Here is a 9640-nt window from a genome sequence, read left to right as displayed (position 1 = left end):
CGGTATATGACAGCCATTGGGAGATTAGAGGGAGAGTAGATATGGACAGAGTGAACCTCAACATTTTTACTGACATTCCCTATGTGGCCACTAGAGGGCAGCGTCTGATTGACGAATTGCTGTTATTTTTTTATTCTTATCTCATAAATTGTCCCTTTCTTTTTTTTTTTAATGTAAATCCTGCTGACGGCTTTTCTGAACTGTTTTCTAATCACCACCTTTGCCGTCACTGTGAACATTTTTTTTTTTGCGAGGTGTTTTAAGGTGAAATCCTTTTATGAAAAGCTGCTAATTGCCGAGTCTTTGGTCATTATCTGGACAGAAGGAAGTGACACTTGGCGAGGTTTATTCTGCAGAAAGTAGCAAGTCGGTTAATAATCCTCAGTCCAAGTTTTCCATCTGTTGTCTTTGATGTTATACTAACAGAGTTTAAAGAAAAATGCCGCCATCTCGCCTCCCCCACCGCCGCTCCCCGCGCCTTCCACTAAACGACAACTATTTGATCCCTTCCTAGAAAGCACTGGCCAACAAAATAAAGACTACTGGGACTGTTACCTATTTGAGTTTTTAAGCTGGGGTCCAAACACCGCCATACAGTGTCCAGAAAACTGCTCATACAGTGTCCAGATAACTGCTCATACAGTGTCCAGATAACTGCTCATACAGCAGCCAGATAAACAGTGCCACCTAGTGTCCAGATAGTTTAGTGCAGCGCCCAGATAAATGCTGCATATGAAGGAAATCAGAGCTGCCTCGATAGCGCAGCCTGCAGTAGAGGCAAATTATTGGGGGGACGGGTGGGTGCCCATTGGTCTGGTGTAGTGTTACGTCTCACCTGATGACAGATCCTAGAAGCCCTTGGGACAGTGATGGAACAGAGTAAGGTAAACGACACAGGAGAGGTGGGTTGGCGATGTGGCAGAGCTGTGGGGGTCACCAGCCTCACTAGCAATCAATCAGAGATCAGCAATGAAGCAGAGCTGGGTGCGTCAGGAGGCACACTGTGGCAATGTAGCAGAGTCCAGTGATATAGCAGAGCAGGGTGCGTCAGGAGGCACACTGTGGCAATGTCGCAAGGTCCAGTGATATAGCAGAGCTGGGTGTGTCAGGAGGCACACTGTGGCAATGTAGCAGAGTCCAGTGATATAGCAGAGCTGGGTGTGTCAGGAGGCACACTGTGGCAATGTAGCAGGGTCCAGTGATATAGCAGAGCAGGGTGTGTCAGGAGGCACACTGTGGCAATGTAGCAGAGTCCAGTGATGTAGCAGGCTGGGTGTGTCAGGAGGCACACTGTGGCAATGTAGCAGGGTCCAGTGATATAGCAGAGCAGGGTGTGTCAGGAGGCACACTGTGGCAATGTAGCAGAGTCCAGTGATATAGCAGAGCTGGGTGCGTCAGGAGGCACACTGTGGCAATGTAGCAGAGTCCAGTGATATAGCAGAGCAGGGTGTGTCAGGAGACACACTGTGGCAATGTGGCAGAGTCCAGTGATATAGCAGAGCAGGGTGTGTCAGGAGGCACACTGTGGCAATGTGGCAGAGTCCAGTGATATAGCAGAGCTGGGTGTGTCAGGAGGCACACTGTGGCAATGTAGCAGTGTCCAGTGATGTAGCAGAGCTGGGTATGTCAGGAGGCACACTGTGGCAATGTCGCAGAGTCCAGTGATATAGCAGAGCTGGGTATGTCAGGAGGCACACTGTGGCAATGTCGCAGAGTCCAGTGATATAGCAGAGCTGGGTGTGTCAGGAGGCACACTGTGGCAATGTAGCAGAGTCCAGTGATGTAGCAGGCTGGGTGTGTCAGGAGGCACACTGTGGCAATGTCGCAGAGTCCAGTGATATAGCAGAGCTGGGTGTGTCAGGAGGCACACTGTGGCAATGTCGCAGAGTCCAGTGATATAGCAGAGCTGGGTATGTCAGGAGGCACACTGTGGCAATGTCGCAGAGTCCAGTGATATAGCAGAGCTGGGTGTGTCAGGAGGCACACTGTGGCAATGTAGCAGAGTCCAGTGATATAGCAGAGCTGGGTGTGTCAGGAGGTACACTGTGGCAATGTAGCAGAGTCCAGTGATGTAGCAGAGCTGGGTGTGTCAGGAGGCACACTGTGGCAATGTAGCAGGGTCCAGTGATATAGCAGAGCAGGGTGTGTCAGGAGGCACACTGTGGCAATGTAGCAGGGTCCAGTGATATAGCAGAGCAGGGTGTGTCAGGAGGCACACTGTGGCAATGTAGCAGGGTCCAGTGATATAGCAGAGCAGGGTGTGTCAGGAGGCACACTGTGGCAATGTAGCAGAGTCCAGTGATATAGCAGAGCTGGGTGTGTCAGGAGGCACACTGTGGCAATGTAGCAGGGTCCAGTGATATAGCAGAGCAGGGTGTGTCAGGAGGCACACTGTGGCAATGTAGCAGGGTCCAGTGATATAGCAGAGCAGGGTGTGTCAGGAGGCACACTGTGGCAATGTAGCAGAGTCCAGTGATATAGCAGAGCTGGGTGCGTCAGGAGGCACACTGTGGCAATGTGGCAGAGTCCAGTGATATAGCAGAGCAGGGTGTGTCAGGAGGCACACTGTGGCAATGTGGCAGAGTCCAGTGATATAGCAGAGCTGGGTGCGTCAGGAGGCACACTGTGGCAATGTAGCAGAGTCCAGTGATATAGCAGAGCAGGGTGTGTCAGGAGGCACACTGTGGCAATGTAGCGGAGTCCAGTGATATAGCAGAGCTGGGTGTGTCAGGAGGCACACTGTGGCAATGTAGAGGAGTCCAGTGATATAGCAGAGCAGGGTGTGTCAGGAGGCACACTGTGGCAATGTAGCAGAGTCCAGTGATATAGCAGAGCTGGGTGTGTCAGGAGGCACACTGTGGCAATGTAGCAGAGTCCAGTGATATAGCAGAGCAGGGTATGTCAGGAGGCACACTGTGGCAATGTAGCAGAGTCCAGTGATATAGCAGAGCAGGGTGTGTCAGGAGGCACACTGTGGCAATGTAGCAGAGTCCAGTGATATAGCAGAGCAGGGTATGTCAGGAGGCACACTGTGGCAATGTAGCAGAGTCCAGTGATATAGCAGAGCAGGGTGTGTCAGGAGGCACACTGTGGCAATGTAGCAGAGTCCAGTGATATAGCAGAGCAGGGTATGTCAGGAGGCACACTGTGGCAATGTAGCAGAGTCCAGTGATATAGCAGAGCAGGGTATGTCAGGAGGCACACTGTGGCAATGTAGCAGAGTCCAGTGATATAGCAGAGCAGGGTGTGTCAGGAGGCACACTGTGGCAATGTAGCAGAGTCCAGTGATATAGCAGAGCATGGTGTGTCAGGAGGCACACTGTGGCAATGTCGCAGAGTCCAGTGATATAGCAGAGCTGGGTATGTCAGGAGGCACACTGTGGCAATGTAGAGGAGTCCAGTGATATAGCAGAGTTGGGTGTGTCAGGAGGCACACTGTGGCAATGTCGCAGAGTCCAGTGATGTAGCAGAGCAGGGTGTGTCAGGAGGCACACTGTGGCAATGTAGCAGAGTCCAGTGATGTAGCAGAGCAGGGTGTGTCAGGAGGCACACTGTGGCAATGTAGCAGAGTCCAGTGATATAGCAGAGCTGGGTGTGTCAGGAGGCACACTGTGGCAATGTAGAGGAGTCCAGTGATATAGCAGAGCAGGGTATGTCAGGAGGCACACTGTGGCAATGTAGCAGAGTCCAGTGATATAGCAGAGCTGGGTGTGTCAGGAGGCACACTGTGGCAATGTAGCAGAGTCCAGTGATATAGCAGAGCAGGGTATGTCAGGAGGCACACTGTGGCAATGTAGCAGAGTCCAGTGATATAGCAGAGCTGGGTGTGTCAGGAGGCACACTGTGGCAATGTAGCAGAGTCCAGTGATATAGCAGAGCTGGGTATGTCAGGAGGCACACTGTGGCAATGTAGAGGAGTCCAGTGATATAGCAGAGCTGGGTGTGTCAGGAGGCACACTGTGGCAATGTCGCAGAGTCCAGTGATGTAGCAGAGCTGGGTGTGTCAGGAGGCACACTGTGGCAATGTCGCAGAGTCCAGTGATGTAGCAGAGCAGGGTATGTCAGGAGGCACACTTCACATATTTCATATTGATAGAGTGCGACCTTTTATTGTATACTACAAATAGAGAACCAGAGCAGCACATCCCAGCTAGTGTGAACAGGCGCCAACCAAAAAAACATACGGTGAAAAATGGTAACGGTTGCACCATGATTTACCAAGAATGATTACTCTAGAACATTGAAAAGGCATTACTGCCATAGGAAACGGGGAAAAAAAGGGAAACAATCTCCATATAATGTATATATGAAATATTTATCTGCAAAAATTGCTATGAAAGAAGGAATATTATATGTAGAGGTAGCTCCTCCTGGTATGCGCCTATTCACACTAGTCTGGATTGGTACTGTGGTTGAGGGCATTATTATTGGGGGCACTGTGGTTGGGGGCACTCTGGTTATGAGGGCACTATTGTTGGGGGCACTGTGGTTAGGGGCACTGTAGTTATGAGGGCACTATTATTGGGAGCACTGTGGTTGGGGGCACTATTATTGGGAGCACTGTGGTTGGGGGCACTGTGGTTGAGGGCATTATTATTGGGGGCACTGTGATGAGGGGCACTTTGGTTATGAGGGCACTATTATTGGGGGCACTGTGGTTGGGGGCACTGTGGTTATGAGGGCACTATTATTGGGGGCACTGTGGTTGGGGGCACTGTGGTTGAGGGCATTATTATTGGGGGCACTGTGATAAGGGGCACTTTGGTTATGAGGGCACTATTATTGGGAGCACTGTGGTTGGGGGCACTGTGGTTATGAGGGCACTATTATTGGGGGCACTGTGGTTGGGGGCACTCTGGTTATGAGGGCACTATTGTTGGGGGCATTATTATTGGGAGCACTGTGGTTGGGGGCACTGTGGTTATGTGGGCACTATTATTGGGGGCACTGTGGTTGGGGGCACTCTGGTTATGAGGGCACTATTGTTGGGGGCACTGTGGTTGGGGCACTGTAATGAGGGGCACTGTGGTTGGGGGCACTCTGGTTATGAGGGCATTATTATTGGGGGCACTGTGGTTGGGGGCACTGTGGTTGAGGGCACTATTATTGGGGGCACTGTGATGAGGGGCACTGTGGTTGAGGGCACTATTATTGGGAGCACTGTGGTTGAGGGCCCTGTAATGAGGGGCACTGTGGTTATGAGGGCACTATTATTGGGGGCACTGTGGTTGGGGGCACTCTGGTTATGAGGGCACTATTATTGGGGGCACTGTGGTTGGGGGCACTGTGATGAGGGGCACTGTGGTTGAGGGCACTATTATTGGGAGCACTGTGGTTGGGGGCCCTGTGGTTGGGGGCCCTGTAATGAGGGGCACTGTGGTTATGAGGGCACTATTATTGGGGGCACTGTGGTTGGGGGCACTCTGGTTATGAGGGCACTATTGTTGGGGGCATTATTATTGGGAGCACTGTGGTTGGGGGCACTGTGGTTATGTGGGCACTATTATTGGGGGCACTGTGGTTGGGGGCACTCTGGTTATGAGGGCACTATTGTTGGGGGCACTGTGGTTGGGGGCACTGTGGTTGGGGGCCCTGTAATGAGGGGCACTGTGGTTATGAGGGCACTATTATTGGGGGCACTGTGGTTGGGGGCACTCCGGTTATGAGGGCACTGTGGTTATCGCTCGGTGAGCCCCCCTTACCCATCTCAATGTACAAAGAAAACAATGTAACGATGCAATTAGTGAAATAAACCAGTTTGATTCTAGAAGCCATGGAGACGTGCGCCCCCCGGTGGTGGCTGCCGACCACCCCCCACACACCGTGTCTCCGGCTCATCAGCCCCATGTAACGCCGTCTGGAGACATCACATTATTCTCCTGCTGGAATAATCTGTTACTATTAAAGGGACATTAAGGAGCAGTAACACGGGGGTCCGGCTGTAGCGCTGGGGGTCTCAGGTAACAGGGATGGGCTATGAATAATAACCTGTCAATCAAGGGAGGCCATTATCACGGGGGTCCCAATGTGATATGTGACGCCACCATATGGCAGGGAGTGGGGGTGAGACCTACGGGGACATTACACCCATGCACCCATTGATCAGCAGCACACATTATAGGTCTGTACTAATAGTGTTTTTTGCATAGACAGCGCCACCTCTGACCATAGGCCATATCTGGTATTGCAACTCAGCTTCATTCAATTAAATGTGCTGCAATACTGAGGAGAACCAATGAGGGGCGCTGTTTACAGGAATGCACGCCGCCTTGTGCCCGCCACTTAACGCTGCTCGCTCCAAAAGGCGCCTCTTAGCCCGTAATACTGTTTATAATGATCGCTCCGGAGGGGGAGGATAATGACCCGGCCGCGATATCTCAGGGACGGCAATAATTGCATCCGAGCTTTCCCTAAAATCTCATGTCTCGGACTCCGCTCCACAGTCACGCGCCCCGTCCAGGGAAATGCGTAACGCTCTGCAGCCGAACACCAATAACAGCACAATACCTGATATCTGGCCTCTGCGGAGCAGCGCAAGTGCGGATAATTAAAGGGGATGTGATTCCCTTTAAGAAACAGTGTGATACTATTTAAAGGGGTTATCTTATCATAGTCAACCCCTTTAATACGAGACCCACTCAAGATCCCAACCATCTCTATGGCTTCAAATTCCCTGCTGCGTTCCAAAAACAGACAAATGATACATTTCTAGCCACCACTAGAGGGAGCTCTCAGCATACAGATTTCAACAGCTCCCCCTAGTGGTCAGTTACAGGAATGCGGTGATTAATATGGCACATTTACAAGATCCCTCTAACAGGAATTTATGAAAGTAGTAGGCTCATAAGCGCCCCCTCATGGTCACTTACAGAAATGCAGTGATGCATCTAGTGTGCTCATTAGAGTTTCCTAGTGGAAATACATCCCTGGTAGCCCAGTAGTGCAGTGATACATCCCTGGTAGCCCAGTAGTGCAGTGATACATCCCTGGTAGCCCAGTAGTGCAGTGATACATCCCTGGTAGCCCAGTAGTGCAGTGATACATCCCTGGTAGCCCAGTTGTGCAGTGATACATCCCTGGTAGCCCAGTAGTGCAGTGATACATCCCTGGTAAACTATATGCATTTAGGGAAGAGGAAATCAAATATGGATAACATTCTGCTAACTCTAGCCACCACTAGAGGGAGCTAACTGTACTAAGATTTATACAGCGCCCACTAATGTCCCCACTAAACCTACAGTAAATGCACTAAGCTCATCAGCTCCCCCTAGTGGACACTTACAATATTGCGGCGATGAGTGCTGCCTAGTGGGCACTTACATAGTAGGCTCATAAGCTCCCCCTAGTGGACATTTCATAAGAAGCTCATAAGTTCCCCTAAGGGGACACTTACATAGTAGGCTCAAAGGCATTCCATAATGGGTACGTACAGGAATACAGTGATGAATGTAGTACGCCTATGTTAGGTAAATGCTATCAGACATTCAAAAATACAAAAAAAAAAATCTTATATCTCTAGCCACCACTAGGGGGAGCTCACTGTTCTCAGTGCATAAAGCTCATAAGCTCCATCTAGTGGTCATGTACAGTAATGCAGTAGTAAATGTAATAAGCTCCATCTAGTGGTCATGTACAGTAATGCAGTGATAAATATAATAAGCTCCATCTAGTGGTCATGTACAGTAATGCAGTGATAAATATAATAAGCTCATAAGCTCCATCTAGTGGTCATGTACAGTAATGCAGTAATAAATGTAATAAGCTCCATCTAGTGGTGATGTACAGTAATGCTGTGATAAATATAATAAGCTCCTAAGCTCCCTCTAGTGGCCATGTACAGTAATGCAGTGATAAATATAATAAGCTCATAAGCTCCCTCTAGTGGTCATATACAGTAATGCAGTAGTAAATGTAATAAGCTCCATCTAGTGGTCATATACAGTAATGCAGTGATAAATATAATAAGCTCCATCTAGTGGTCATGTACAGTAATGCAGTGATAAATATAATAAGCTCCATCTAGTGGTCATGTACAGTAATGCTGTGATAAATATAATAAGCTCATAAGCTCCCTCTAGTGGCCATGTACAGTAATGCAGTGATAAATATAATAAGCTCATAAGCTCCCTCTAGTGGTCATATACAGTAATGCAGTAGTAAATGTAATAAGCTCCATCTAGTGGTCATGTACAGTAATGCAGTAGTAAATGTAATAAGCTCCATCTAGTGGTCATGTACAGTAATGCAGTGATAAATATAATAAGCTCCATCTAGTGGTCATGTACAGTAATGCTGTGATAAATATAATAAGCTCATAAGCTCCCTCTAGTGGCCATGTACAGTAATGCAGTGATAAATATAATAAGCTCATAAGCTCCCTCTAGTGGCCATGTACAGTAATGCAGTGATAAATATAATAAGCTCATAAGCTCCCTCTAGTGGTCATATACAGTAATGCAGTAGTAAATGTAATAACCTCCCTCTAGTGGTCATGTGCAGTAACGCAGTGATAAATATAATAAGCTCATAAGCTCCCTCTAGTGGCCATGTACAGTAATGCAGTGATAAATGTAATAAGCTCATAGACGCCATCTAGTGGCCATTTACAGTAATGCAGTGATAAATATAAGTTCATAAGCTCCCTCTAGTGGTCATGCACAGTAATGCAGTGATGAATGTAGTTAGAACATTAGTCTTTTCTGGATACTAAAAGACAAATTTTGCATATATACCCTGTGATATCTAACTAAACGGTTTCACCATTCACAGCTTTTTTTTCCCCGGCAATTCCCATTCAATGAGTAAAATAAGTAAATAACTCCTTAAACGTCTAGAAAAAAAGAAGTAAATCTATTTACCAGAATAGGCGAAGGAGCAGAAAATATAAAAAGTTCCCGTCCTCTATCATTTCCGCACATTTACCATCATTATTTGCGAGATTGTCCAATCAGCGCCACCTAGTGGTTGATTGCAGTTTTCAGCGGTGTTATTATTACCAGGGAGAAAAGGAACAGAAGACCCAATTTTCTGTCCATTAGGCGGCTTTTGTATCGAGGTCTCTGAGTGAAGCAAATACGTTTTCCCTTTTTAGGAGGAAAAATGAAAACACATTTATCTTTACAAGCGCCTTCCCCTGCGGCCGGAATACTAATAGGGCTGCTTAATGTGTATCGCGGAATCGTTGTATTGCGGTATTTTTTATTTTGCACATCTTAATGTATTCTCCTTGTCACCGGGGCCCGTGTGTGACTGTCCGGGATAATATGTATGTATGAAAGATGTGACTTTATTTCCTCCTCGGCCGGAATGTTAAATAACGAGGCATCGAGACCTGATAAGCGCCGAGAGAGGAGAGGACTCGTCTCATTTTCCACCAGTAAATAATAGCGGTACATTTTATCTACATGCAGAATCCATAGGGCGGTGTTATAAACATTTTCTCCAGTATTATTTGAATACCATATGACAGTATTATATTGGTTGTATTATTATTACTATTATTATTTGGCACTATATGGCGGTATTATCAGGATGTATATGGTACTGCTATTTTGGCACTATGGCGGTATTATTGGGATGTTATATGGTACTGCTATTATGGCACTGTGGCAGATTACTTGTGGATTGTATATGTAGGTAT

The sequence above is a fragment of the Ranitomeya variabilis genome, chromosome 5 (genome assembly GCF_051348905.1).
Source record: "Ranitomeya variabilis isolate aRanVar5 chromosome 5, aRanVar5.hap1, whole genome shotgun sequence".
In the NCBI taxonomy this organism is placed as follows: domain Eukaryota; kingdom Metazoa; phylum Chordata; class Amphibia; order Anura; family Dendrobatidae; genus Ranitomeya; species Ranitomeya variabilis.
Note: the sequence above shows the minus strand (reverse complement) of the source record.